The sequence below is a fragment of the Psammomys obesus genome, unplaced genomic scaffold (genome assembly GCF_907164565.1).
Source record: "Psammomys obesus unplaced genomic scaffold, mPsaObe1.curated_primary_1811, whole genome shotgun sequence".
NCBI lineage: Eukaryota > Metazoa > Chordata > Mammalia > Rodentia > Muridae > Psammomys > Psammomys obesus.
Window position 1 is genome coordinate 7838230 of NW_026589732.1, and position 26849 is coordinate 7865078.

General features: G+C 37.1%; 1 pseudogene; it reads left to right on the forward strand.

Moving 5' to 3' along the window:
• The first annotated feature begins 4039 nt into the window (after positions 1 to 4039).
• LOC129675253 (histone deacetylase 1-like) lies at positions 4040 to 11803 on the forward strand (annotated as a pseudogene).
• The last annotated feature ends 15046 nt before the right edge of the window (positions 11804 to 26849 follow it).

The window sequence follows — 26849 nt, forward strand, 5'->3', positions numbered from 1 at the left end:
CCATTGACCTGCCAAAGAATTTTGAATCTTGTATCTGCCAGTTGTCTGTTCTACCACTTGCATAGTATTTTCGGCCTTTTTATTACTGAATTCAAGTAAATCATAAATGTTGATAAGATTACATTTAATCTTATTGGTTTGTAAATAACTTACATTGATGGAGTTTCATTTACTAATAGGAATATTTTTTTGTCGAGCACACTTCATGCATGGTTTCTCTTTGTATGCTACAACTCCAAGCAATAAATCTTGGGTAATTTATACACTAGTAGTCCTGCTTGGCATGCATATGTCACAATATAATTCTCTAAAAGACAAATATGTGTGATTACATTCTCTAAGTAACACTGAAGGACTCCAAATCGCACTCTGTGAAAGCTGTAGCTGCTCAAATAAAATTAATTTGACTTTTCATTTAGCTCCTGTTTTGTTTCCTTCAGAGATTCAGTTTTCAGTGCATGAATATAAAAAAAAATGTAGGTTTGACATACTCAAGTTAGAAAGGATTAAAGAAGTCATAGATTCTGAGAAAATAATTGGTCAGTGATGTTTCCTAACTTGAAGAACATTAGATATAAAGCAAAGGTCAAAAGTAAATCACTAATTTTATTTTATTTTTTTAATTATGATTTATCTAGTCACAGTGGCACACATCTTTAAACCCACACTCAGGAAGTGAAGCAAGTAGATATGTGTGAGATCAATCTGGAATACATAGTGACTTCTAGGCCAAGTGTGCTAGCTGGTAAGGTTTTTCGTAAGATAATGAGTGAGCACTATGGGAATATTCATTCACCCCTGCAGAACTTGTCTGCTAGGCCTGGGGTCTGACAACCTGAAAGAATGAGGCAGACTATAGTCTGGTGCTGCAGAGAACTTCTACAACTTTACTTGAGTTTCAGTCTACTTTATGGCCATTTTGTTAAATGACTATTTCCTGCATGTAGGATTCTTGCTTTCCCAAAATAAAAGAGCTCTTGTCAATTGCATATGTAAATTGTGGTCTCCTTGAGGTGATTTCAGACTTAACAGTCTTCAGGATCCTGAAGAAGGAGGCTGTGATGCCAATGAAAGAATGGATTTACTAGGGATAGAAAACAAGCAAAGAGAAAGAACTTCTTTCTATCATATCCTTTACACAGGCCAACAGCCAAAGGTGTGGCCCAGATTAGAGGTCAGTCTTCTCACTTCAAAACGTGTGTTCTCACCTCAAAAATCCTGAATAGAAGTGAATCACCCCACTTCAAATGAACTAACTAAGCAAACATCTCTCACAGGTGTCTTTGGGTAAAAGGTGGAGCCCAATTCCAGTTTTACCCAGTTCCCTGCTGCTTTTACCTCAAGCAGAGATAACCACCTCCTTCTGTCTTTCCCACTTACTCTCTTCTATGAGCTTGAGTGTGTGCTGTGACTCTGTGGAACTGCTTGGCTGCAGACTGCCAGGATACTTTTCTCCTCAGAGCTGCAACACTTACAGGTGTCACTAGCCATTTGTTGGGTTTTAGTTAATTCTAGATACACTCAAGTTGACAACTAAGAATACCCACCATACTGTATCAGTATCAAAATGTTCTTTCTTTACACTTTCATCTTTGGTTGCCATAGATCAAGTAATTAATTAAGGCAGACATAGCTTGAGTGTTTGTTATTTGATCCATCTCCATAGAAACTAACACATAGATTTTATTTTCCCTCTCAAATAAGTACCAGATAGCACCTTTTCTGAAATTACCAAGCTCTTGACATATCTGAAGAAAATATATAGCAATATAAATATTATATACAAATTAAAATGTCACTAAACCAGGCTGTTATTTTTGAACATTTTAGCAAAGATTAAGTGATCTTGAAAAAAACCTTATAATGTGAGAACAAAATTGTACAATATCAATGAATAACTAACAAATTATTCATCACTGTTAACTGCATACAATAGAAATAAAGTAAGAAAAAAATATGTGATGAATTTTTGGTCTTTTGAATATTCAAGTAATAATGCTTCTATGAACCTCAGACTCACCAAGAGGTAAGGTTCTGGGAACAGAACACCATGGCATACTTAGGACTGCATTCATGCACACACACACACACACACAAACATACACACTAGCAAAACTATAATAAATTAAGCATTACTAATTATTAAGGTAAATCATAAGCAGATTTAACCATCAATTCATCAACTGTTATATTGATGCAAGAATATCAGAACATGAAAAAAGAAAATCTGTGTTGACTTTTTAAAAAGCAACATATATAAATGAGATTGAAGTATGTACCACTTTTATTCTGAAACTTATAACATACAGGCGCCTTCCATCGTATTTACTCTATATTGTGTTCAGATATATATATAGATATATTCTATAAAATTTAGAAAACTTATTACCTGGTACACATGTTGACTACTACAGTCAAAATACAAAAACAAAAATAAAAATAGAAAGAAAAAGAACCCCTTCCTCATGACTGGTTCTCACTGTTACCCTTTTATAACCATATCTGTTGTTCTTCTTAGACTTCACTTAATCCCTGGAACCACTTTTTCTTCATTTCAGATCTTCCAGTATTTCAGAACTATGACATATGAGTGAAGAAATGATACAGCCCCGTCACAGTAACACTGGTGAACTTGGAGGTCAGTTGTTACTGGAGTATTGGTGCAATGAGTCAGATACAGAAATATAATAATGTGTCTAATAGAAGAGAGTGAATAATGGTAATGAAAAGTTTGAGAGGGTAAGAGGGGGGAAGAGAAATTGGAGGTTAACAGGGAAAGGGGTGCAGTAAGCTAGCTGATGTGAACTCTAATGCAGCTATAACAGGAAGGGCAACAGTAGTTTATAATGACTCGTGATGTACTCCTAAATGAATGGTAGAAAGAATGCTTTTAAATGATTCCAACTCAAATTAGTTGATGACTGTTCAAAATAATTGATAAACTATTTAACCTAGTCCAAAAATTACGCATTGTAAATGTGACTAAAACAATCTCACCGTACAAAGTTGTGTGTCAAGTAAAAGCATTTTAAAATTATTTATTTTATTACTTTTGAGATTATAATAGAGTTGCATCTGTTCCCTCCTAAATTCTCTCACATTCTCCTCACTGCTGTCTTTCAAATTCACGGCCTCTTTCTTTATTAATCGTTGTCATGTACGTGTGTGTGTGTGTGTGTGTGTGTGTGTGTGTGGTGTGCCTGTGTGTGTGTGTGTAACTTGCTCAGCCTGTGCAATGTTATTTGTATGTATACTTTCAGGGTGATCATTTGTTACTGAATAACAAGTTCCTGTGCTTTTCTTTGTGGGAAGACTCTCCCACTTTTAGCATAAAAGGGTAATTCTCATAACAAACACTTAATAGAGTGGAACTTTGCAGCTTGTAAATCCTTGAAGTTGGCATTTACGATGAACAGTATTAACCAGTGTCCAAGCTGATATACATAGCGATAGTTCATTCTTTTTAAAGCTAAAGAGTACTCTGTGGTAATTAAAAGCTTACTTGACCTTTCACCCACTGAAAAGATCTGAGCTGTGGGCCACTATTATTTCAGCTGTAGGCTACTATAGAATATCTAAGTACAAATTTTCTATGAACTTAAATTTTACTTTTTATAGAGTAAATACTAGTAAATAACAGTAGTTGGTTATGGTTGGTTATCCGCTGCATTGGTTAATTACATGATTTGTTTTTAAAGGCATATACTACCTGTTTTTTGTTGTTGTTGTTTGGTGTTTTGTTTTTGCTTTTTGAGAAATGCACGAATGCATGAAATTTCTCTATTCATGTCAGTATTTGATATTAGTAGTGTATCTATTAGAATTTTTAATGATTCAGTATTGATACATTACTAGTAATCATTTTTTAAGTTTACAGTAAAATCCCTTATTTGTGCTACCCTTTTTTTTTCTTTTCTTTTCTTTTTTTTTTTTGCTTTAAAAATGTATGTTGAGACTGACAGAAGGTGGGCTGGGCAGCAGCAAGAAAGATGGCAGAATCAGGGAACCAAAACGAAAGTCTGTTACTGCTACACTAGGGATGAATCATCCCCGAATCTGTATAACTCACAATTTGCTGCTCAACTATGGTCTCTACTGAAAAATGGTAATATATTGTCTTCACAAAGCCAATGCTGAGTCGATGACCAAAATACCACAGTGATGACTACTTTAAATTCTTGTGTTCCATTCACCCAAATAACATGTCTGAGTACAGCAAGCAGATGCAGAGATCCAATGTTGGTGAGGACTCTCAAGTATCTGATGGCTTGTTTGAGTTCTCTCAGTTGTCTGTTGGTAGCCTTGTGGCAAGTATTGTGAAACTTAATAAACAAGGGACATTACTGTGAACTGGGCTGGGTGCCTACATCATGCAAAAAAAAATCTGAAGCACCTGGATCTGTTATGTCAGTGGTATTGTCCTAGCCATCCTGAAACTGCTTTAGCATCACCAAAGGATGCTATGTATTGTCATTGATATGCCCCATGGCTATGGTGTAAAAGAGGTCTTCTAGACCACAGACTGGTCATGACTGTGTCCTTTCATAAATATGGAGAGTATCCCAGGAACTGGGATACTGGTTCTGACAAAGGCAAGGATTATGCTGTTAACTACCAGATCCCAGATGGGATCGATAATGAATCCTATAAAGCCATTTTCAAACCAGTCATATCTAAAGTAATGGAGTTGTTCCCTCGTCGTGCAGCAGTCTTACAGTGTGGCTCAGATTCCCTGTCTGGAGATCTATTAGGTTGCTTCAATCTGACCATCAAAGGGCATGCCAAGTGTACTGAATTTGTCAAGGGTTTCAACTTGCCTATGCTAATGCTGGAAGGAAGTGGCCATACCCTCTGTAATGCTGGTCAGTGCTGGACTTACAAAACATCTGTTGCCCTGGACACAGGGATCCCCAATGAACTACTGTATAATGACTACTTTGAGTACCTTGACCGGATTTCAAGCTTCACATCAGCCCTTCCAGTATGACTAACTGGAACACTAATGAATACCTGGGAAAGATCAAGCAGCTGTGCTGAGGACTTGAGAATGCTGCCCCATGCAGCTGGGGCCAAATGCTGGGAATACTTGACAATGCATCCCAGAGGAGAGTGGTGATGAGGACAAAGAAGACCCTGACAAATGCATCGCCATCTGCTCCTCTGACATACGAACTGCCTGTGCAGAAGACTTCTCTGATTCAGATAAGGAGGGAGAAAGTGGTCCCAAGAATTCATCTAACTTCAAAAAAGCCAAAGAGTCAAAACAAAGTATGAAAAAAAATAAAAAAGATCCACAATGAAAAAAAAAAAAAAAAAAAAAAACACAGAAGAAAACTAATGAGAAGCCAGAAGCCAAACGGGATAAAGAAGTCAAGTTGGCCCGAGAAAGATCTATAGCTCTGACTCCTCTGCAAACTCTTCACTTTCCCTCAATCTCTCATTTTTTATGTTTTCTATTCCTCTGTGTATTTATTTTTCTATCTTATTTTTTAAGGTGGAGTATTTTTTAAAAATGTTATATTTAACTTTTATTAATTACACTTTATTTATTTTGTATCCCCCAATAAGCCCCTCCCTCTTTCCCTCCTGGTCCCACCCTCCACCCCTTTCTGCATGCATGCCCCTCCCCAAGTCCACTGATGGGGAGGTCCTCCTCTCCTTCTTTCTGATCTTAGTCTATCAGTTCTCATCAGAAGTGGCTGCATTGTCATCTTCTGTGGCCTGGTAAGGCTGCTCTCCCCTCAGGGAAAGGTGATCAAAGAGCAGGCCAATCAGATTATGTCAGAGACAGTCCCTCTTCCCATTACTATGTAACCCACTTAGACACTGAACTGCCATGGGCTACATCTGTGCAGGGGTTCTAGGTTATCTCCTGAATAGTCCTTCGTTGGAGTATGAGTCTCTGGGAAGTTCTCTGTGTTCAAATTTTCTTGTTCTGTTGCTCTCCTTGTGGAGTTCCTGTCCTTTCCAGCTATTGCTATTTCCCACTTCTTATATAAAATACCATTCACTCTGCCCATCAGTTGGCCATCAGGCTCAGCATCTGCTTTGACAGTCTCCTGGGCAGAGGCTTTCAGAGGCCCTCTGTGGCAGGTTCCTAGGTTGTTTCCTGTTTTCTTCTTCTTCTGATGTCCATCCTCTTTGCCTTTCAGGATGGGGATTGAGCATTTTAGTTAGGGTCCTCTCTTTTGCTTAGTTTGTTTAGATGTACAGATTTTAGTGGGTTTGTCCTATGTTGTAAGTTTATATGAGTGAGTATATACCATGTGTGTCTTTTTGCTTCTGGGACAACTTACTCAGGATGATCCTTTCCAGGTCCCACCATTTACCTGCAAATTTCATGATTTCCTTATTTTTCATTGCTGAGTAATACTCCATTGTATAGATGTACCACAATTTCTGCATCCACTCTTCAGTTGAGGGGCATCTGGGCTGTTTCCAGCTTCTGGCTATTAAAAATAAAGCTGCTACAAACATGGTTGAACAAATGTCCTTTTTGTGTACTTGAGCCTCTTTTGGATACATGCCAAACAGTAATATGGCTGGATCTTGAGGAAGCACTATTCCTACCTGTCTGAGAAAGCACCAGATTGCTTTCCAGAGTGGTTGTACAAGTTTACATTCCCACCAGCAGTGGAGAAGGGTTCCCCTTTCTCCACAACCTCTCCAGCATGTGTTGTCACTTGAGTTTTTGATCTTGGCCATTCTCATGGGTGTAAGGTGAAATCTCAGGGTTGTTTTGATTTGCAATTCCCTAATGGCTAATGAGGTTGTGCATTTCTTTAAGTGCTTCTCTGACATTCAATATTCCTCTAAAGAGAGTTCTCCGTTTGGCTCTGTTCCCCATTTTTTAAGTGGATTACTGAGTTTATGCTTTTCAGCTTCTTTAGTTCTTTATATATACTGGATATGAGTCCTCTGTCAGATAAAGGGTTGGTGATGATTCTTTCCCAATCTGTAAGCAGTTGCTTTGTTTTGATGACAGCGTCCTTTGTTTTACAGAAGCTTTTCAGTTTCATGAGGTCCCATTTATTGATTATTGTTCTTAGAGCCTGTGCTGTTAGTGTTCTGTTCAGGAAGTTTTCTCCTCCACCAATGAGTTCTAGGGTATTCCCCTCTTTATTTTCTAGACGATTTAATGTGTCTGGTTTTATATTGCGATCTTTGATCCACTTGGACTTCAGTTTTGTGTAGGGTGATAAGTATGGCTCTATTTTCATTTTTCTACATGTAGACATCCAGTTGGACCAGCACCATTTGTTGAAGATGCTGTCTTTTTCCACTGTATGGTTTTGGCATCTTTGTCAAAAATCAGGGGTCCATAAGTGTGTGGGTGTATTTCTGGGTCTTCTGTTCGGTTCCATTGATCCACCGTTCTGTTTCTATGCCAGTACCATGCAGTTTTTATAACTGTTGCTCTATACTACTGCTTGAGATAAGGGATGGAGATACCTCCAGAAGATCTTTTATTGTAGAGGGTTGTTTTAGCAATTCTGGGTTTCTTGTTATTCCATACAAAGTTGAGAATTTAATTTCCATGTCTGTAAAGAATTGTGTTGGTAATTTGATGGGAATTGCATTAAATCTGTAGAATGCTTTTGGTAAAATGGCCATTTTTACTATGTTAATCCTGCCAAGCCAGGAGCATGGGAGATGTTTCCATCTTCTCATATCTTCCTCTAATTCTTTCTTCAGAGACTTGAAATATTTTTCATACAAGTCTTTGACTTGCTTGGTTAGGGTTACACCAAGGTACTTTATGTCATTTGTGGCTATTGTGAAGGGTGTTGTTTCCCTAATTTCTTTCTCAGCCCTTTTGTCTTTTGTGTACAGTAGGACTACTGATTTTTTGAGTTAATTTTGTATCCGGCCACTTTGCTGAAGGTATTTATCAGCTGTAGGAGTTCCCTGGTAGAGTTTTTTGGGTCACTCATGTATACTATCATATCATCTGCAAATAGTGATGATTTGACATCTTTCTTTCCGATCTGTATCCCCTTGATCTCCTTCAAATTTATTACTCTAGCAAGGACTTCCAGCACTATGTTGAAGAGATATGGAGAGAGTGGGCAGCCTTGTCTTGTCCCTGATTTCAGTGGGATTGCTTTAAGTTTCTCTCCATTCAGTTTAATGTTGGCTATAGGCTTGCTGTATATCGCCTTGACTATGTTTAGATATGTGCCTTGTATCCCTGATCTCTCCAATACTTTAAACATGAATGGAAGTTGGATTTTGTCAAAGGCTTTTTCAGCATATAGGGAGATTATCATGTGTTTTTTTTTTCTTTCAGTTTGTTAATAGGGTAGAGCAAATTGATGGATTTCCATATATTGAACCAGCCCTGCATACCTGGGATGAAGCCTACTTGGTCATAGTGGATAACATCTTTGATGTGTTCTTGTATTCGGTTTGCAAGTATTTTGTTAAGTATTTTTGCATCAATGTTCATAAGGGAGATTGGCCTGAAATTTTCTTTCTTAGTTGAGTCTTTGTGAGGTTTAGGTACCAAGGTGACTGTGGCTTCATAGAATTAGTTTGGTAATGTTCCTTCTGTTTCTATTTTGTGGAATAGTTTGAAAAGAATTGGAGTTAGCTCTTCTTTGAAGGTCTGGTAGAATTCTGTGCTGAAGCCATCTGGTCCTGGGCTTTTTTTGGATGGGAGACTTTTGATGACCGCTTCTATTTCTTTGGGGGATATAGGACTATTTAATTGATTTACCTGGTCCTGATTCAGCTTTGGTAAGTCAAATCGATCAAGAAAATTGTCCATTTCATTTAGATTTTTAAATTTTGTGGCATATAGACTTTTGAAGTAAGTCCTAATGATTGTTTGGATTTCCTCAGTGTCTGTTCTGTCTGGGGTGGCGAGTAGAACCCAAAGGCACAGACACCGGCCCTCACCTCTGCCTTTCTGGCCTTTGGGAGCCTGGGCGTCTGCCTAAACTGGGTAATTTTTCCAGAGATCTTTTCAGGGTGGTGGTCTCAGCTGAGTGCTCTGAGATCAGACCAGCCGATTCCCTCCCTGTGGGTTTGCACCTGACAGTGAAACTCAGTCTCTGGTGCCCTGGGGCTCGCAGTTCTATCTGAGGTGGCGAATCAGGCGAGCAGGCAGGGCTCTGTTCTGGTGCCTGGGTCCCTGGCTCTGACTCTGGGCTGGCTCCTAGGGTGCCTGTGGAACCCGACTCTTTTCTAGAGGATGTCTGGGTGACCTAAGGTTGGTCCTAATCATTTCCTGTTCCGTGGGGTTATCTCTCAACTGGAAAATCCAGTCTGTGATGTTGTGGTGCCCACAGCTCAGTCTGGGACAGTGACCAGATCATGCTGGCGTGTGGCTCTGGGCTGGCAACCAAGTGCCTGGCAGAATCGGAATCTCTGACTCGGTTTAGTCGGGTGAGTTAAAGCTGATTGTATCCCCCACCGTGGGGTATCCTCTCACCTGGGAAACACAATTACTTGTGTTTTATGGCCACAAGTTCTGATTGCTGGTCACTGTGCTGATCCTGCTGTGCTGCTGTTTAGAATGAGAGTCGTCCTGGCACCGCCATCTTGCCCCGCCAACTTCTCCTCTGTGTATTTGTATAAAATATATTAAATATAATGTCCTCAGAGACTAAATAAAAATTAGGGACCAGAGCCCAGGGCAGTGGTTCTGGGAGAACTCTTCCCCAACCAAAGCTACCTTGTCCATCTGCCCCAGGTTTTAGCTGTAAACCATATAGGGTCTGAGTGGAGTGAAAACAACTGGAAGACAAAATCCTGAGCTGCCAAGTGCCTGCTTAGGAGCTCTGTTAATATGCCCTTAGTAAGCTTTTTAGAAGGGATGACTGGGTCTTCTGGGACCCTTTATTCATGCTTAGGTACTGTCAGCCATTTTTAGATTGGTTTTGTTTAAACCTTGTCACTGGTCTCAAGCAAACAGTTCTGCAGGTAGAGGTTGTTAGCCTAGCTTTACTTTTGGAATATTTTCATTTTGTGAGACTTTTGTAATAAAATAGCACATTTCTATTTCTATAAAAAAAATAAAACTAAAAGTGTTGTATTTCTATTATCACAATATCACACAGAGTAGTTTTAGGACCAAAATTCCACATGTTTATTCTTTGTCTCACTCTCCCAATTCCCTGGAGACCACTGGTTTTTACTCTTTATGAAGTGCTGTCTTTCATAGAATCATGTAGCTAAGTCCAACATACATAGCCTCTTAAAATTAGCTTTGCAATGCAGAAATGTACATTATTTTCCTCATCATCTTTTCGTAATCTGAGGGTTTATTTTGCCTCATCAGTACAGAATATTCCATCACATTGGTGTGCTACGATGCTTATTGACTCACGCACTGAATAAGAAATCATTTCCTTCCACATATGTATTACAAAGTGGCTGAAAATATTCCAGTTACAGCTTCTGAGTGAACACACATTTTTAGCTGATTGAATAGCTCCCAGGAGTGTTGTCCTTAGACTTTCTGTTTCCATTTTTTTCTCTGTTAGGAACTGCTGAGATGTCTTCTGAGGTGTTGATACCACTTTGATTTTTCTCTCTCAATTTTTTTTTTTTTTGTGGCTTTAGACATTTCTAAATCTTTGCTGTGTATGGAATTGAAAAGTTATTTCCTTTGTGATTTTTTTTGTCATAAATGAATTTTATCACCTTCTTTTCCTGCTTTTATCAGTATGTCTTTGTTCCTTTAGCCTGGGAAAATGCAGATAATGATCATTGCTTTTTGACTGAATAATAACGCTGAGCATGTGGAGTCAATGCCTCATGGTTATGCTCTATAATACAATGTTCAAATGTTTTTCTACACTGTTATGTTTGGCTGCCTATTATACTTTTAGAACACTGTTGAAGCTCATGAGTTACATTGTTCTATGATTTTCTGCTTTTGTACTATAGTGGTCATCTTTTGGTATCAATGATAAAAAAAGAAGTAGTTCCCAACCCTCACAAGATAGTTGCAAAATATTCTGTCCTTGTAAGTTTTCTAAAACAAATTGTGGAATATTGTAGTTGTTCATTACAGAAACATATTTAGTAAAATTGAACAACAAAACCATCTCATCTTGAACACTTATTTTATGGATTATTTTAAAATTTTTAGAACCAGATATCTAATGGTATTAGAAAGTTTAGATTTTATATGTTGTTTTAGCAAAGTTGAGGTTGGAATATGAAAGCCAATATTTTCACTAAAACCTGAAAATTTACCAATCTTTTAATTGTTAGGTATTAACTCAAACAAAGAAACAAACAAAAAAAAACTAAAGCATCTTCTCACAAGAAAACTCATAGTTTGTATACTTGCTTTACTTAAACTAGTGATTAATTCCAAATAAGTGTTTGTTAACATGTGGTTGAAGACTATAAAAAAACAAAACACAACAAAAATGTAGTCAGCATCAATGTAACCATTTCATTAATATAAAATCAATACAATTTATATAAAATAAAAATGACTTTCTTGTAAAAATAAAACTTGATATGTCTTTTTTATTGTACATGTATGTACTTGTGTGTATTCAAAAATTCAAAAAGCCATTCTATAAAACAAGACTTGTGAGATGAACAGCTAGGATATAGAGACCCTTCACGGTGGCAATGAAAACACCCTGTGTCAACCACAGGAGAAAGGTCACAGGTAAAGACCAATGTCAAAATGCATCAAATCTCACACCTGAAATAATTTTTTCCTTTAATTCTTTTCAGGATTCCTAGGTGAGTAACAGGATGCCTGCTATAAGTCAACCATGTCTAGATTAATTTTTCTTTATTTTGTTTTTCTTAGGGACAGGCTCTCCTGTAGTCCAGGTTGGTCTCAAACTTGCAACATACTGAGAGAGACCTTGAACCCTTGTTTCTCTTTCCTCTACCTGCATACCTTCAGAAGTACACTACGACATTTGTCCAGACAATTAAAAAAATAGCCTTTATTTCTTAGGACAAACTTTTTTTTTTCTTAACAGCAAGATGACTCACTTGGTAAAAACACTTGCCTCCAAAAATGATGAGTTCTGTTCAATATCTGAGACCATCATATTAGGAAGAGAAAACTGACTCTAGTAACTTGTCCTGTGACCTCCTCACATTTCTTGTGGGAATGAATGTTCCCACATACAAGCATATAACCACATGCAAACCACATGCATACATTTTTAAATGCAATTAAAAACATGTTTTAAAAAATATGGCACAGGGTATGTGAAAGAATACGATGGCTGCCCAGAGCAATGTGTGTTACTATGAAGATCTTGGAACTGACCACTGAGACAGGAAATACACATGTTTGGATTTTTACACTATGCGCAATATGTTGTTAGAAATGTTTTTATGGAACATGTTTTCAAATTATGACTTCAAATTGCCACAATAAGAATGGCAAGCAATGCTGTTCATTTTCCCATCAATCAAGATAGTTACTGTCAATATTTTAGAATGTTTTCTCACAATTATCCCATTTCCTCACAAAAAAAACATCTTTGCTTTGAATACAAAATAATATATGATTGGCTGTAGATAATTCATATCATGCATACTATAATTATGAAGAAAATAAAATCACTTGAAATCTCATTACAGAAATAACCGGTATTAAGAAGACTTTTGTGACTATTCAGACATCTGCTCTTTGCATGGGTATGCATACAGATACCTAGGTATAACTTTAACCAATTAGTCTACGTCCTATGTAATGAATTTATCTCCCTTTCCTCTATTAAAACATAACACTTTTAAATATGTCAAGGTTACACAGAAACAATAATATCTGCTATTAAAATATTAAACAACCTTAGACTTTACTCAGAAAGGAAATTGAGAGCATCTACCAGTATATATATATATACACCTTTCCTCTATTTTGGGTTTCAAAATAGAGGAAAGGATATAATGCATTTCATTTTAAATAATAAATTTTGTAGGTAAGGTATTCAGCTGTAAGATGATGACTCATTTGAACTTGTCAGGAATGGTTTTAGAGTTGTACAAAATGCAGAAATTGAACCACAAGTATGAAACACATCTTCGATAGATAGACGTAGGGGATAATAATTATATTGGTTTTTCTTACTCTGACAAAATATCTCACTGAGAGTGACTTAAGGACGGAATGCAGCACGTTTTGCTTAAAGACTGAAGCCCGTGATACTGAGGAAGGCCTGGTGATATGAACACCATATGGTTTACTCATACTGGGTAGAATAGAAAAGCAGAGAGGAATGCTGGCATTCAGTTTGCTTTCTCGTTTTTTTTTTTTTTTTTGTTTGTTTTTTTTTTGTTTGTTTGTTTTTCTTTCCTGTACTTTGGCACCTTTTTTCAGGTTCACACTCACCCTTAGTTAATCTTCTCTGAAAACACTGTCACCACACACTGAAAGTTCTTTATCACCAATGCCCTGGGCATTTCTTTTATTTGTTTCTCTGCTTCTTAGGTGCTCAAGGACAATTTTATTGTAATTTGAAATAAAAACCTGAAGGCACAAGCAATAAATCTCAGCAAAGATGTGGAGAATGAAGAGAAAATAATGCCCAGTTAATTAGGAATAGACGTCAGCAAAATCCCCATGACAGACAAGTATCCCAGTAGTAACCAGCCATGTGTGGGGGAAGTGGTGGAGAGGTCCAAAGAGTGAGGAACACGGAATAACCCTCTCCATGGAAGGTGTGAGATCAGTCTGCGCTTCCAGTGGCACCCAGAGACTGCTCACAGAATCTCACCAACATGTTCTCCCAGAATCCATAGGTTGGTTATACAAGGGCTGCAGCATGGTTTCTGTTTCTTCAAGTTTCTCTGTCTCTTTGTAATGCTGTCCCCTAATTTGCCTTTGAAAGACTTGTCTGTGGAGCCCCTGAGGACAATCTTCTTCTCTATTGATTTAAATAGGATGTATCTGAAACTTTAATTATGTCTACAGAAATTCTTATTTCCTTGTTACTAATATTAAAATGTTATCAAATTTAAGTGAAAATAGTCACTATCAAAATAGTCACTATTCTCATAAAAATTCATAAGGGTTGGATTATACATAATTTATAAGCCCCATTACAATTGGCCTGGGGTTCCATTTCACACACACAAAAAAAGGCATTTGAGATGTTTGAAATACTCAAAAACAAACAAAAAACCACCAAAACAGAAACTAACAAGTTTAGTTATTCATAAAATTGAGTTTGTCTACTTTTAATCAGTTTTATCTGAATATAATAACTTAATGAAGAAATGAGGTGTGTCCTGGGTCAACTATTTACACTTCCTTCATAGACAAGAATATAAACGTGTGTTAATTTTGTTAAAAATTCAGTAAATAACTGTCTTTTAAACTTTTTCTACTTTATACTTTTTAAATATCTTAAATAAGTATTAATAATTCCTTATTGTCTAAAAATCTAAATACAGATGTCCGTTTGAATACTTATTCTGACATCTTTCATTTCCTACAAGTTTGAACAAGGTTTTTACTCCTCCTTACCAATTCTATTACATGCAATACAGTAAATAATTCTACGGTCTCTTGAACAGTACTGTTGCAGAGGGCAAATGAGTTCACTGTATAAATTATTTAAAACAGAGCCTCCTCCTTATTAAGTGACATGCAAGTGATTTCAATTATCTTTCAGAGAATTTTAGAACTTTGTTTGAACAGGCAAGTAAGATTCAAACAATGTAATGCAGGGCTGACAGCATAAATCCTGATACTCAAAAATTGTTCAGGTTCATATAGCTGATTTTCTTTATTTTTTCATCATCATCAGTATTATTAAAGACAGCGTTTCTCTGTGTAGCCTGGCTGTCCTGGACTCACTTTATGTAGTAGGCTGACCTCGAACTCAGAGATCTGCCTGCCTCTGCCTCCCTAAATGCTAGGATTACAGAAGTGTGCCACCCTGCCTGGCTAATACAGCTGATCTTCAATTCCTAAAGAGTTACTTGTAGTAGCTATTCCTAGGAGGCAGTTATAATGGTGACATTTTAAGAGAACATGAGAGGTGCTATACAGTGAGTCTCATTGGCTGTTTTCTTTTTCAATTAATCATGCACTTTAATGAATGACAATTTTTGAAGAATAAACTGATTTATAGCAAAGACTATCCATCTGTTCTTGTTTAGAAGAGACAACTTGTCAATAAACAATTGTGAGTTTGCAGTATACCCTTTCACAATCCTCTTCCTGGTGATATTCATGCATTATCCCTTGGGCTCTCCTTTGCTTCTTTGGATCTGTAGATTGTAGCATGGCCATCCTTTACTTTATGGCTAATATCCATTTATAAGAGACTATATACCACAGGTGTCTTTCGGGGTTTGGGTTACCTCACTCAGGATGATTTTTTTCTCATGCCATTAATTTGCCTGAAAATTGAACAATGTTTGTTTTTACTTTTAAGTTTATTTATTTATTTATTCACTTTATATATTGAACACAGCTCCCTCGCTCTTTCCTATTCTCCCACCCTCCCATCACTTCCCCCTTTTCCAATTACCTTTCTTATCAAAAGAGGAGAGACCCCTGTATCAACCCACTCTAGTGCATCACATCATACCAGAACTGAGTGCATCCTCTTCCGCTTTGACCAGGCAAAGAATCCCAGGTAGTGTATATGTTTCTCCTTTATTTCATCATTTAGAATTATGGATGAGAATTATGACTCTTGCTGTAGTTTATGAAGCTTTAAGACATAAGTTTATAAATAGTACTTTAAAAATTTCCAGGGAGGATTTTGCCCATATCTGTGGAGTATATATTTTTTAATTTTTTAATTATTTTGTTGTGTACTGAGTTCAAGTGTGCTTTTTCTGCTTTTACATGTCATTGTTAACACCTAGTAAATGTTATAGACATACATTTATAATTACAAACCTGTTATATTGTGAAATTAAAATGTCTTAAAATAATCAAGATATTTTCTTATTCTCAATTCCCAATTGGCTACTGTGGTGGTTTGAATAGGAAAACCCTCTCCCCACCCTCAATAGAATCATGTGTGAATCCTTGGTCTATAGGGAATTTCACTATTAGGACCTGTGGTCTTGTTGGAGTAGGTATGACCTTAGGAAGTGTGTGGCTGTGGGGGTGTTCTTTGAGGTCTCAGAGGCTTATGCCCAGGCTCAGTGGACCACAGTCTCTTTCTGCTTCCTGCAGATCAATATAGAACTCTAAGCTCCGACTCTAACACTACACGGGCTTCATACCACTATTTTTCCTGCATACCATCATGTTTGCCATGATGATAACAGAGTTGACTTTTGAAACTGTAAGTCAGCCACAATTAAAGGTTTTTTGTTATACAAGTTGCTGTGGTCATGATGACCTTCACAGCAAATAGAAACTTTAAGACAGCCACTTACAAAATACAAAACTATTGAACCCACAAGATTATTACTGGATGCAGTCGTGGATTAGAGTGTAATCCAAGATACGTAACTCTTCATAGAAGCAGCAAAAAGTGATAGACATGTTTGCTTAGTAAAATCATTAGCATATAAATTTGGGGGAGATGGCTCGGTGGGTAAAGACGCCTGACACACACAACACTGCTGACCTATATTTGAGCCTCTGAATGCAAGTTAGAAGAGAAACTATTCCTAAAAGTGATCTCCTGACACTTAAATGTACTATGGCATGTTTGTACTCCCACTCGCTCATGCCCATATAAATAATTAATAAAAATAAAATTTAATATTTATTATATGAAATAGCACATTGTTCTCTGTCACTGAAAAACCAAGAGGTTCTCTTTCCTATGCAATCAAGGTTTACTTCGTGGCTTCATGTCATATTGTTTGTATGGCCACTACATATATAGTCAAATTTTAGAATGGGGGAAAACCTTGCCACCTGTGTTTACCCGAAGACCTCCTTAAAATTAGCCAAATGTAAATCATTGAATATTACATCTGCATTGTTCACATTTAGACATCTGGCTTCTGCCTTCTTTGACGCTGGTCTTTGCTCTCAAATTAGCCATTAAATTGCTTCATTCTAGGAAAACATTGTACGCAGAGGCATTATCAGTACTTTCTGTTCTAGGTGAATACTCTGAATTCTTCATATTTAATAAATGTTAACAACCCATTGATTTTTTTAACTATCAATTATTATTTTCTATCAAAATTACTGTAGCTACCAAGAACAAAACTTATATATTCTTTTAAGCAGGCAATAAATCTTTACTGGCTAAAAACAAAGCACTTTGCTAAGAGTTATGTACCTCATTCAATACCAAAGAGAAATAATATATGTTTTCCAAGCTTTGAAGAGGTGACTCACTAAAACTATCACTGACAAAACTGCAGATTTATCATTCACAAAAATTTCCCAATTGTCAAGTTTACAAAATATACATACAGGGAGGGAGTATGGCTCAGGGGTAGAGCATTCAACTGCAAGGAATGCATATATGTAGATATATATGTATTTAAACATTTTAAATGAATGTTTAATAGATAATGTTTACAAGTAATGAGTTTATGACTCATTTCAGGCAAAAGAGTTGAAAGTTAAATTGCTGTAGCAATCAGTGGTGTACTTAAGAGGGAAGATAAAGAGTAAGGCTACTTCCTAGAAGCACTCCTATTAACACCACTACTTTAAGTGACCAAGTATACTAACCCTCCCCAGCTGTGGCTCACGATAATCGCTTGCCTACACCACATCCTGCTTTCAGATGTGGCACTCCTTGACGTCTCCTTAGTCATTCAACCAAGTTGCCTTTTCAAAAACAAACTTTACAATTATGCCTTCTAAAGTTGACTTCTAGATCTCTTAGTCTGTATTTCACACTACAGTGCTTTCTGGATTTGACACCTTAAAGTTCCATTTTCCAACTAATTATTTTTAACCAGGAGATTTTCAGTCAGAAGTGTCTGTCCTTCACTATTTTCTGCAATAAGTTTGTTTGTCTTTCCTCAGTAGAATCCACTCTCCTTACATAACATTTGATTTATTGGTAGAGTGTTGAAGTCTATGAAAGTATGAATTTTGCTCATCCCTATTGTTCTTGTCTCCAATTTCCAAAGTTTCCTAAAATCTACTCTTCAACCATTTTTTTTATTTCTCCTATTCATTTTTCTCTGCTTTAACAAATGCATTTCTATTTTAATTTTTAGATTACCAAGCATAAAACAACAATACAGTTCATCAATAAAAATACAAATTGTACAAGGTTGGCAGTCTGAACCTATGTAAAGTTAGAAGAGATCCAACTCCACAAATGTGTGGGATTTCACACATGCCAATACATTCATAAGAAATACACACACATGTAAATAATAAAATTAAAAGTAAAAAGTAAGTTATTATTTATTAGAAAATATTTCAGAAAAAAATTGACAAATGCTCATTTTTAAAAAAAGTGATAGATGCCGAAAAAGAAAAGTCATCAATCACATTAATTAAAACTGTTAATTTTGTGATCTTTATTTATAAAGCATGTCAGTCATAAAAAACTTAATTTATTATCTGTAAGCTGTTTTTCCCCAATTGGGGAGTTTTGACATTTATTTTCCCTTCTTAATGTCTAAGTAATCATACAAAATGGACATTTTTGCAAGAAGTGCACAAGGAGTTTTTAAGTTGCTTATTCTGGTAATTTCTGCTTGTTTGTTAGTGTGTTTTGCCTATTGTTATTCACTGTGATTATTGGCAGGGCATGTCTATAGATACACCACATGACTTCTGGTTGTCTGTAAGTTCTTTTGTATTCTCCCCATTTTCAGTTAACGTTTTTGTTTACTTTTTGCTTTACTTGAGACTTTGATTGTATTTTTACATAATTTTACAAATCCCTTTAATATTTATTTCATTACTTATTTCCTGATGTCATTGGCATTTATTCAAAAGTATTTTCATTTGGAACTTACTTAAAAATTAAAGATTTAAGTTATCATAAAAATTAATGGTTTTGTTAGAGAATTTTCATAGATATATGCAATTTACTCTGTCTTAATTTGTTGCCTTCTTCTGTTGTCCTTCCCCATAGTACTTGCCTGTACTTTTTTGGGTCCTTTCTACCCCATATATGCATCACTTCTATTTTCTTGATGTATGTATTACTATTCTATCACATTTTCTTTTACCACCAGCACTGAAAATCTTCCCTCCCTCTCATGATATACTTTCTAGTTATATGACCTACACACATGCACAAAAACAACATGCACACCCACTGGTCTTTTTAAAGCAAATCTGCTTTTCATTATTTTACAGTAAATATTTTAATTCATCATTATATTTCTTCAGCCTATTAATTCGACTTCTTTTTTCATTTATTTATTAAATTTTTTACAGCTTGATCCCAGATACCCCTCCCCTCTTCCCAATCCTGAGCTCACATTCTCTCCAACTCCCTTTTCACACCTCTTCTCAGAGAAGGGAAAGCTCCAAAGGGCACCAACCCACCCTGGCACCTCAAATTGCAGCAGGACTAAGGACATCCTCTCCCACTGGGGACTGACAAGGCAGCTCCCTAGGGAAAAAGGATCCAGAGTCAGGCAACACAGTCAGAGACAGCCTCTACTCCATTGTTTGCAGGCTCATATGTTGACCAAAATGCACATCTGCTACATATGTGTAGGGGGTCTAGGTTCATCACTCACATGCTGTTTGGTTGGTGGTTCAGTCTCTCTGAGTCCCCATGGGTTAGTTTACTCTGTAGGTCTTCTGGTGGTGTCCTTGACCCTTCCAGCTCCCTCAATCCTTCCTCCCACTCTTCCACAGAACTCCCTGATCTTGGCTTATTGTTTGGATGTGGGTCTCTGGATCTGTTTCTGGCAGCTGCTGAATGAAGCCTCTCAGAAGACAATTATGCTAGGCTCTTATCTGCGAGCATAGCCGAGTAACATTAATAGTGACAGGGAAAAGCCCTCTCCCATGGGGTAGGTCTCAAGTTGGGCCAGTCATTGGTTGGCCTTTCCCTCAGTCTCTGCTCCTTTTTTAATGCTACTCTTCTTGTAGACAAGACAAATTTTGGGTCGAAGGTTTTATGGGTTGGTTGGTGTCCCCACTCCTCCACTGGAAGTCCCACCTGGCTATAGAAGGTGGCAACTTCAGGCTCCTTAATCCCTACTTCTAGAAATCTCAGCTAGGGTAACCTCATAGACTCCCAAAAATCTCCTTTGTCTCAGATATGCTCTCACACTGATTTCCAATCTCTTATGTGTGCCCTTCCCCCAAATCCCATACCTGGCCTCACCCTTATTACTTTCCCTACCCCACCCTCCCATCCAGTTTCCTCCATCTATCAATTTCAGGTGTCTATTTTATTTCCTATTCTGAGTGAGATTCAAGCATCTTCCCTTGGGCCTTCCTTGACTTCTTTGAATCTGTCTATTGTGGTATGGTAATCCTGTACTTTATGACTAATAGCCACTTATAAGAAGTATATACCATGAGTGTCTTTCTGGGTATGGGTTTCCTCATTCGAAACAATTTTTTTTAGTTCCATCCATTGTTCTGCAAATTACATGATGTTTTTGTTTTTAATAGCTGAGTAGTATTTCGTTATGTAAATGACAACTTTTTTAATGAATTCTTCAGTCAAGGGACATCTAGATGGTTTCCAGTTTCTAGTTATTACAAATAAAGCTTCTATGATCATAGTTGAGCAAGAGTACTTGTGATATGGTGGAACATCTTTTAGGCATATGCCCAGGAGTGGTATAGCTGAGTCTTGAGGTAGATCTATTCCCAAATTTCTTAGTATCCTCCAGTTTGATTTTCACAGTGATGGGACAAGATTTTTGAGTCTCAGAATATGCTTTTTTTTTTTTTCAGCTGTCGTGGTTAGAGTTTATTTTACTGTGATTAAAAAAATGACAAAACACAAGGTAGGGAGGAAGGGTTTATTTTAGCTTACAGTTTCACAGTGTAGTCCATCACTGAAAAAAGTCAGAACAGGAACTAGAGAAAGTAGAGGAACAGGATAAGAACCTAGAGGCAGGAACTGGTGCAGAGACCGTGAAGGAATGCTGCTTACTGACCTGGTCTCTTTGGCTTGCTCACTCTGATTTCTTATACCATCCTGGACTATCTATCCTAGGACATCACTGCCTACAATGAACTGGGCCTTCCCACATCAATCACCAAGTAAGAAAATGCACTGAAGACATATCTTCAGGCAAATCATATGGAGGCTTTTATGAGCCTAGAATTCTCTTTACAAATGACTCTAGCTTATGTCAAGTTGACATAAACCTAGCTAGCATATCTATCTTGAGAAGTTTCTGACATTGTTTCTATAACTAGGATCAGAAGGAAGGAAAAGAAGATATCCCTTATCAGTGGACTTGGGGAGGGGCATGAGTGAAGAAGGGAAAGGAGGGGAGAATTCGGAGGGGAGAAGGGAGAGAGCTATATAGTGGATACAAAGTTAATAAAGTATAATTAATAAAAAAATTAAAAAATAAAAAATATTCAGGGTTGCACTTTTTATTCTATAGTTTAGGGACTCCAATTATAAGAATGGCTTCATTTTTGTTATTATATTATTCCACAGGTTACTGAGGGACCATTTCCTGCCAGTTTTCTTATCCTGTTCCTCATCTCTGTAGGTTTTTGGATGATCTCTACTGATATGTCTTCACTTTGGTGGCTTTTTATTGTTTATCCTGTTCCTCTTCTCTTAGGTTGTTGGATGGCCTCGACTGACATGTCTTCATTTCAGTGGCTCCTTATTGTTTCACATCAATTTGATTATTAAAATCACCCAATGAAATTTTGCTTTATTATATTATTTATTATTTGGTCATGAAATTTCATTTTGTCCTTTGTATTTTGCTTTTTTAAAATTTTTTATTAATTACACTTTATTCATTTTGTATCCCCCCATAAGCCCCTCCCTCCTCCCCTGCCGATCCCATCCTCCCTCCCCTTTCTGCATGCATGCCCCTCCCCAAGTCCACTGATAGGGGAGGTCCTCCTCTTCTTTCTGATCTTAGTCTATCAGTTCTCATCAAAAGTGGGTGCATTGTGCTCTACTGTGGCCTGGTAAGGCTGCTCCCCCCTCAGGGGGAAGTGATCAACGACCAGGCCAATCAGATTATGTCAGAGGCAGTCCCTCTTCCCATTACTATGTAAACCACTTGGACACTGAACTGCCATGGGCTACACCTGTGCAGGGGTTCCAGGTCATCTCCACAAATAGTCCTTGGTTGGAGTATGATTTTCTGGGAAGTTCCCTGTGTTCAAATTATCTTGTTCTGTTGCTCTCCTTGTGGAGTTCCCTTCCCCTCCAGCTCTTACTATTTCCCACTTCTTACATAAAATTCCATTCACTCTGCCTATCAGTTGGCCATCAGGCTCAGCATCTGCTTTGACAGTCTATACTGCAGAAGCTTTCAGAGGCCCTCTGTGGCAGGTTTCAAGGTTGTTTCTTGTTTTCTTCTGGCTTTCAGAGGCCCTCTGTAGCAGGTTCCGAGGTTGTTTCCTATTTTCTTTTTCTTCTGATGTCCATCCTTTTTGCCTTTCAGGATGGGGATTGAACATTTTAGTTAGGGTCCTCTCTTTTGCTTAGTTTGTTTAGATGTACAGATTTTAGTGGGTTTATTCTATATTGTATGTTTATATGAGTGAGTATATACCATGCATGTCTTTTTGCTTCTGGGACAACTCACTCAGGATGATCCTTTCCAGGTCCCACCATTTACCTGCAAATTTCATGATTTCCTTATTTTTCATTACTGAGTAATACTCCATTGTACAGATGTACCACAGTTTCTGCATCCATTCTTCAGTTGAGGGGCATCTGGGTTGTTTCCAGCTTCTGGCTATTACAAATAAAGCTGCTACAAACATGGTTGAGCAAATGTCCTTTTTGTGTACTTGCGCCTCTTTTGGGTATATGCCTAGGAGTGGTATGGCTGGATCTTGAGGAAGCGCTATTTTGCTTTTTAATTAATTTGTTTATATGCTTGTATTGTGTATATATACTATGTAAGTATATTCTGTGTGTGGCCGGGGGCTAAAATCAATCACTTGCCGTTCATCTTGGTTTTTGAGACAGGATGTCAGAACTGAAATTAGGCACAGAAAGAATGTTAAGATGGCTGTACAGAAGACTTCAAGGATCTACCTATCTTCACCTCTCCAGTATTAGTATTACATTTTATGCCACTATGCCCAATTATTGAAATGGGTTCTGGGGATCAATGTCATGCCTCCATCTTTGTATGCCTATCATTTTACTGACTGAGCTGTTATCCTAACCACTTATTTTATTTTTGAAATCTTTTGGTGAGTTATTATATTTAATAGGTATAATAACAGAGCTTCTAGTTCTTCTTTGAACATGCTTCTAATATTCAATTTTTCAGACATATCTGATTTTATATTATTAGTTTATCAATTACCTTTTTCTATAAGAGCATAAGCATAAGCTTTGGTTATTAAATTAAGGACTTTGAATTACTTGTGCATTTTATGGCACTCATACTTTTGTTTAAGAATTATGAAAGATGTTATTTAGTTTATCTTGGCAATCCACTCATGATTAGGTCATGTCAGCATACCTACTATGAATCAAGGCTGCAATGTCAATTTAGTTTTCAAATCATTCGTAGATATATTTTTAAATTGGTCTTAAATGTGTTTTACCTAGCAGTCAGTCTGTGACCTCAAGATGAAATGTGAATTTGCTAAAGGCTTTGACATGTTTACTGGGATAAAATCTATAGATATGAGCTTTGTGGTACAGCTCAATCTAATGAATGTAATACCCTAGATTTTCTGAGCTCCTTTTCTTTGTAATCTCTAATTACACAGATTTCCCTGAGGCTAACTCTGTTGCCTTTTCAAGGATGCAAAGTTACAGTGTTTGGTGGCAGGAAAAAATGATGAGGCAAAAAAATGTGGGGAGAAAATTGAAGGCAAACTCTTGGAACTTTATCTCAGTTTAAACAAAGGTTTCTCTTTTCGTGGTGGTTGGATTCTTTGGTTTGTTTGTTGTTGTGTCTTGTTTTGTTAATTTGTTCTTGTTTGATGCTCCCAAACATAAGATTCTTAAAGCTAACAGAGGAAGTGACAGGACAAAATTAAAAAAAAAATTAAAGAAGAAAAAAAATGAAAGAGGAAGAAATGAAGAAAGGAAGAAGGGGAGAAGAAGGGAGGGAGTAAGTGAGAGAGGGAAGGGAAGGAGTAGTAAGAAAGAAAGGCAAAAGAAAAAAATAAGGAAAAGGAAGACTCTGTTAATCCTACCAATCCATGAGCATGGGAGACCTTTTAGTCTTCTGATATCTTCTTCAGTTTTTTTCCTCAGAGACTTGAAGCTTTTTTCATACAAGGCTTTTAATTGCTGTGTTAGAGTTACACCAAGATAACATATATATACATACATACACACACACACACACACACACACACACACACACACACATATATATATACATATACATATATATGAGTTAATTTTGTATCCACCTCCTTTGCAGTGGAATAGAGAGAACAGAGGGGAGCCTATTATTGAGGTCCTCTGAAAGACTCCACCCAGCAGGAAATCAAAACAGATGATAAGACTCACAGCCAAACTCTGGGCAGCGCACAGGGAGTCTATGGAAAAGAGGAGGATACAAGGATGTGGAGGGGACAAGATCCCCAAAAGGAGACCAACAATGTCAACAAATCTAACGCCAGGGTCCCTGATGAGACTGATGCACCAACCATGCATGGAGAAGACTTAGACCCCCTGCTCATATGTAGCCCACGGCAGTTTAGTCTCCATGTGAGTTCCCTAGTAAGGGAAACAGGGGCTGTCTCTGACATGGTCTTCTCTTTGATCACTTTCTCCTGGCAGGGTGGCCTTGCCAGGCCCTAGAGATAGAGGACCCAGGCAGCCCTGGTAAGACTTGATAGGCTGGGATCAGAAGACAGGGAAGGAGGATGCTCCCTTTCATTGGATTAGGAGAGGATGATAGGGGGAAGTGGGAGGGAGGGTGGGGCCTGGGGGAGATGACGGAGGGGGCTATAATTGGGATATAAAGTGAATGAATTGTAAAAAAAAATATATTAAAAAATTAACTGTCATACAGGTAAATATGAAAAAAAAAGAAAAAGAAAAAGAAAGAGAGGAAACAAACTAGGTTATTGCCCCATTCTCTCTCTCCTTGGTTATAAACTTTCTTTCTAGGAACTCAGTGAAAGCCAAGAAGCTCTGCATTGTGCTTTCTCTATCTGTCCTTCTGTAGTCACTCTGGATTCTTGATTTCAAACTACAATGGGTAAGGACTATTAGAAAGAAAATGACAGTAAACTCAGTTTGATGGTGTTTCAAAACTTGCATTCGTTTTATCTGTCTGCTGTTATTTATTCTACAAAGTCTTTGTATTTCTGTGCCTTGCTTTCTGTCAGTGCTGTGACAGAGTGAAGGGCACTGATATATTGGATTGGATGATGGAACTTTATTCATTTTTTTTTTTAGGGAATTTGATGGATGTAAACTTATCTTTCAAGTTTTGACTCCTAGGTCAGCCCCTCAAAAATGACTTTGTGACTATGACTATATGGATACCTCACTTCCACAGTCATCTCTTCATACCATTTTATCTGCTATCCATCTTTGTTTAACCTTCCTGTAGTCTTTAATTATTATGCTATCATTTATCTATTTATTAAATGTCAAATTTTTCTCATCAAAATATAAGGTCATCAAAGTGCTATCAGTCAGCAGCTTTATACTAATTCACACTCACACTTAGCACTTATTGCCAATTGTTGTTGCATAATTATTTAGCAAGTCAAGTTTGGTTGAATTGAATAAGGGGTGACATCATTTACTTTGCTAACACATTTCATTTAAAACACATTTTCTCTCTGTATGAAGGTACAAGAAGTTGAATAAATGACTATATGGGAAAGAAATATATGTACCCCTTACCTTTACCTTCTTTTCTATAGACGTTGATACATAGGTAAGAAAGTATGCTTGGTAGAAATCAGAAAATGATTTTAGATAGTTTTAAATATTATGAATTAAACTTTTTACAGTATGTTCAATGTTAACCTACTATAAGCTATTTTAAAGTTGGATGAGATTATTTTCAAGCATACTGGCAAGCTGATTAGGTCCTTTTTAACTGAGATGTGCACCACTTAGTGTAGTTTACAGTGCCAATTTCCCATTGTGCTTGCTTCACTGAACTCCCTTCCTCCTAAGAGCAGCATTCTTGCTGTGAGGAGCAATCACTTCGAAATGCTATAAAGCAGCATTAGAACCTACTCATCCACCTTAAGTAGAAAAGAATGCTTGTTTCTGTCTATCATATTAATGCATGTTTTGTTTTTCTGGGAGTAAGTTCAAATAAGAAAGTATATAAAGAGCATTATGGACACAATAGAAGCCCTTCAGGCATGCAGTCTGGAGGCTTAAGTTAGATTGCATATTGATACCTTTGCTTTATAAATGATGAATAATAGTTTGAACAAAAAGAATCTATTACATTTTTAGCTTTCAAAATGAAATTTAAACTCTTTGAATCGTGGAGCTAGAGTTATGGCTCAGTCTTTAAGAACGCTCGCAGCTCTTGCTAAGGACCTAGTTATCAGTACTCATGAGGCAGCTCACAGTCTTCTGTCACTGAAGTTCCACAGGATCTGACAATTCTGACCTCTGTGTGAGCCATACACACATGTTGTGCAGGAAAAGAAAATCTAAACACATTAAAATAGGGAAGTAAAGTTTAAAAGAAAATAGAAGTATAAAGTCTCTGGACCGTTACACAAGAAGCCAGTTTAGCGTAAAGTAAGTGAATTTTGAAGGGGAAAAGTAGGAGAGAAGCTAAAATGTTAGAGAAATATGTATTCTCAAGCATCGCTTCTATTAATATGGTTACATGATGCTTCTTGGGAACATACCCAATAAACACTT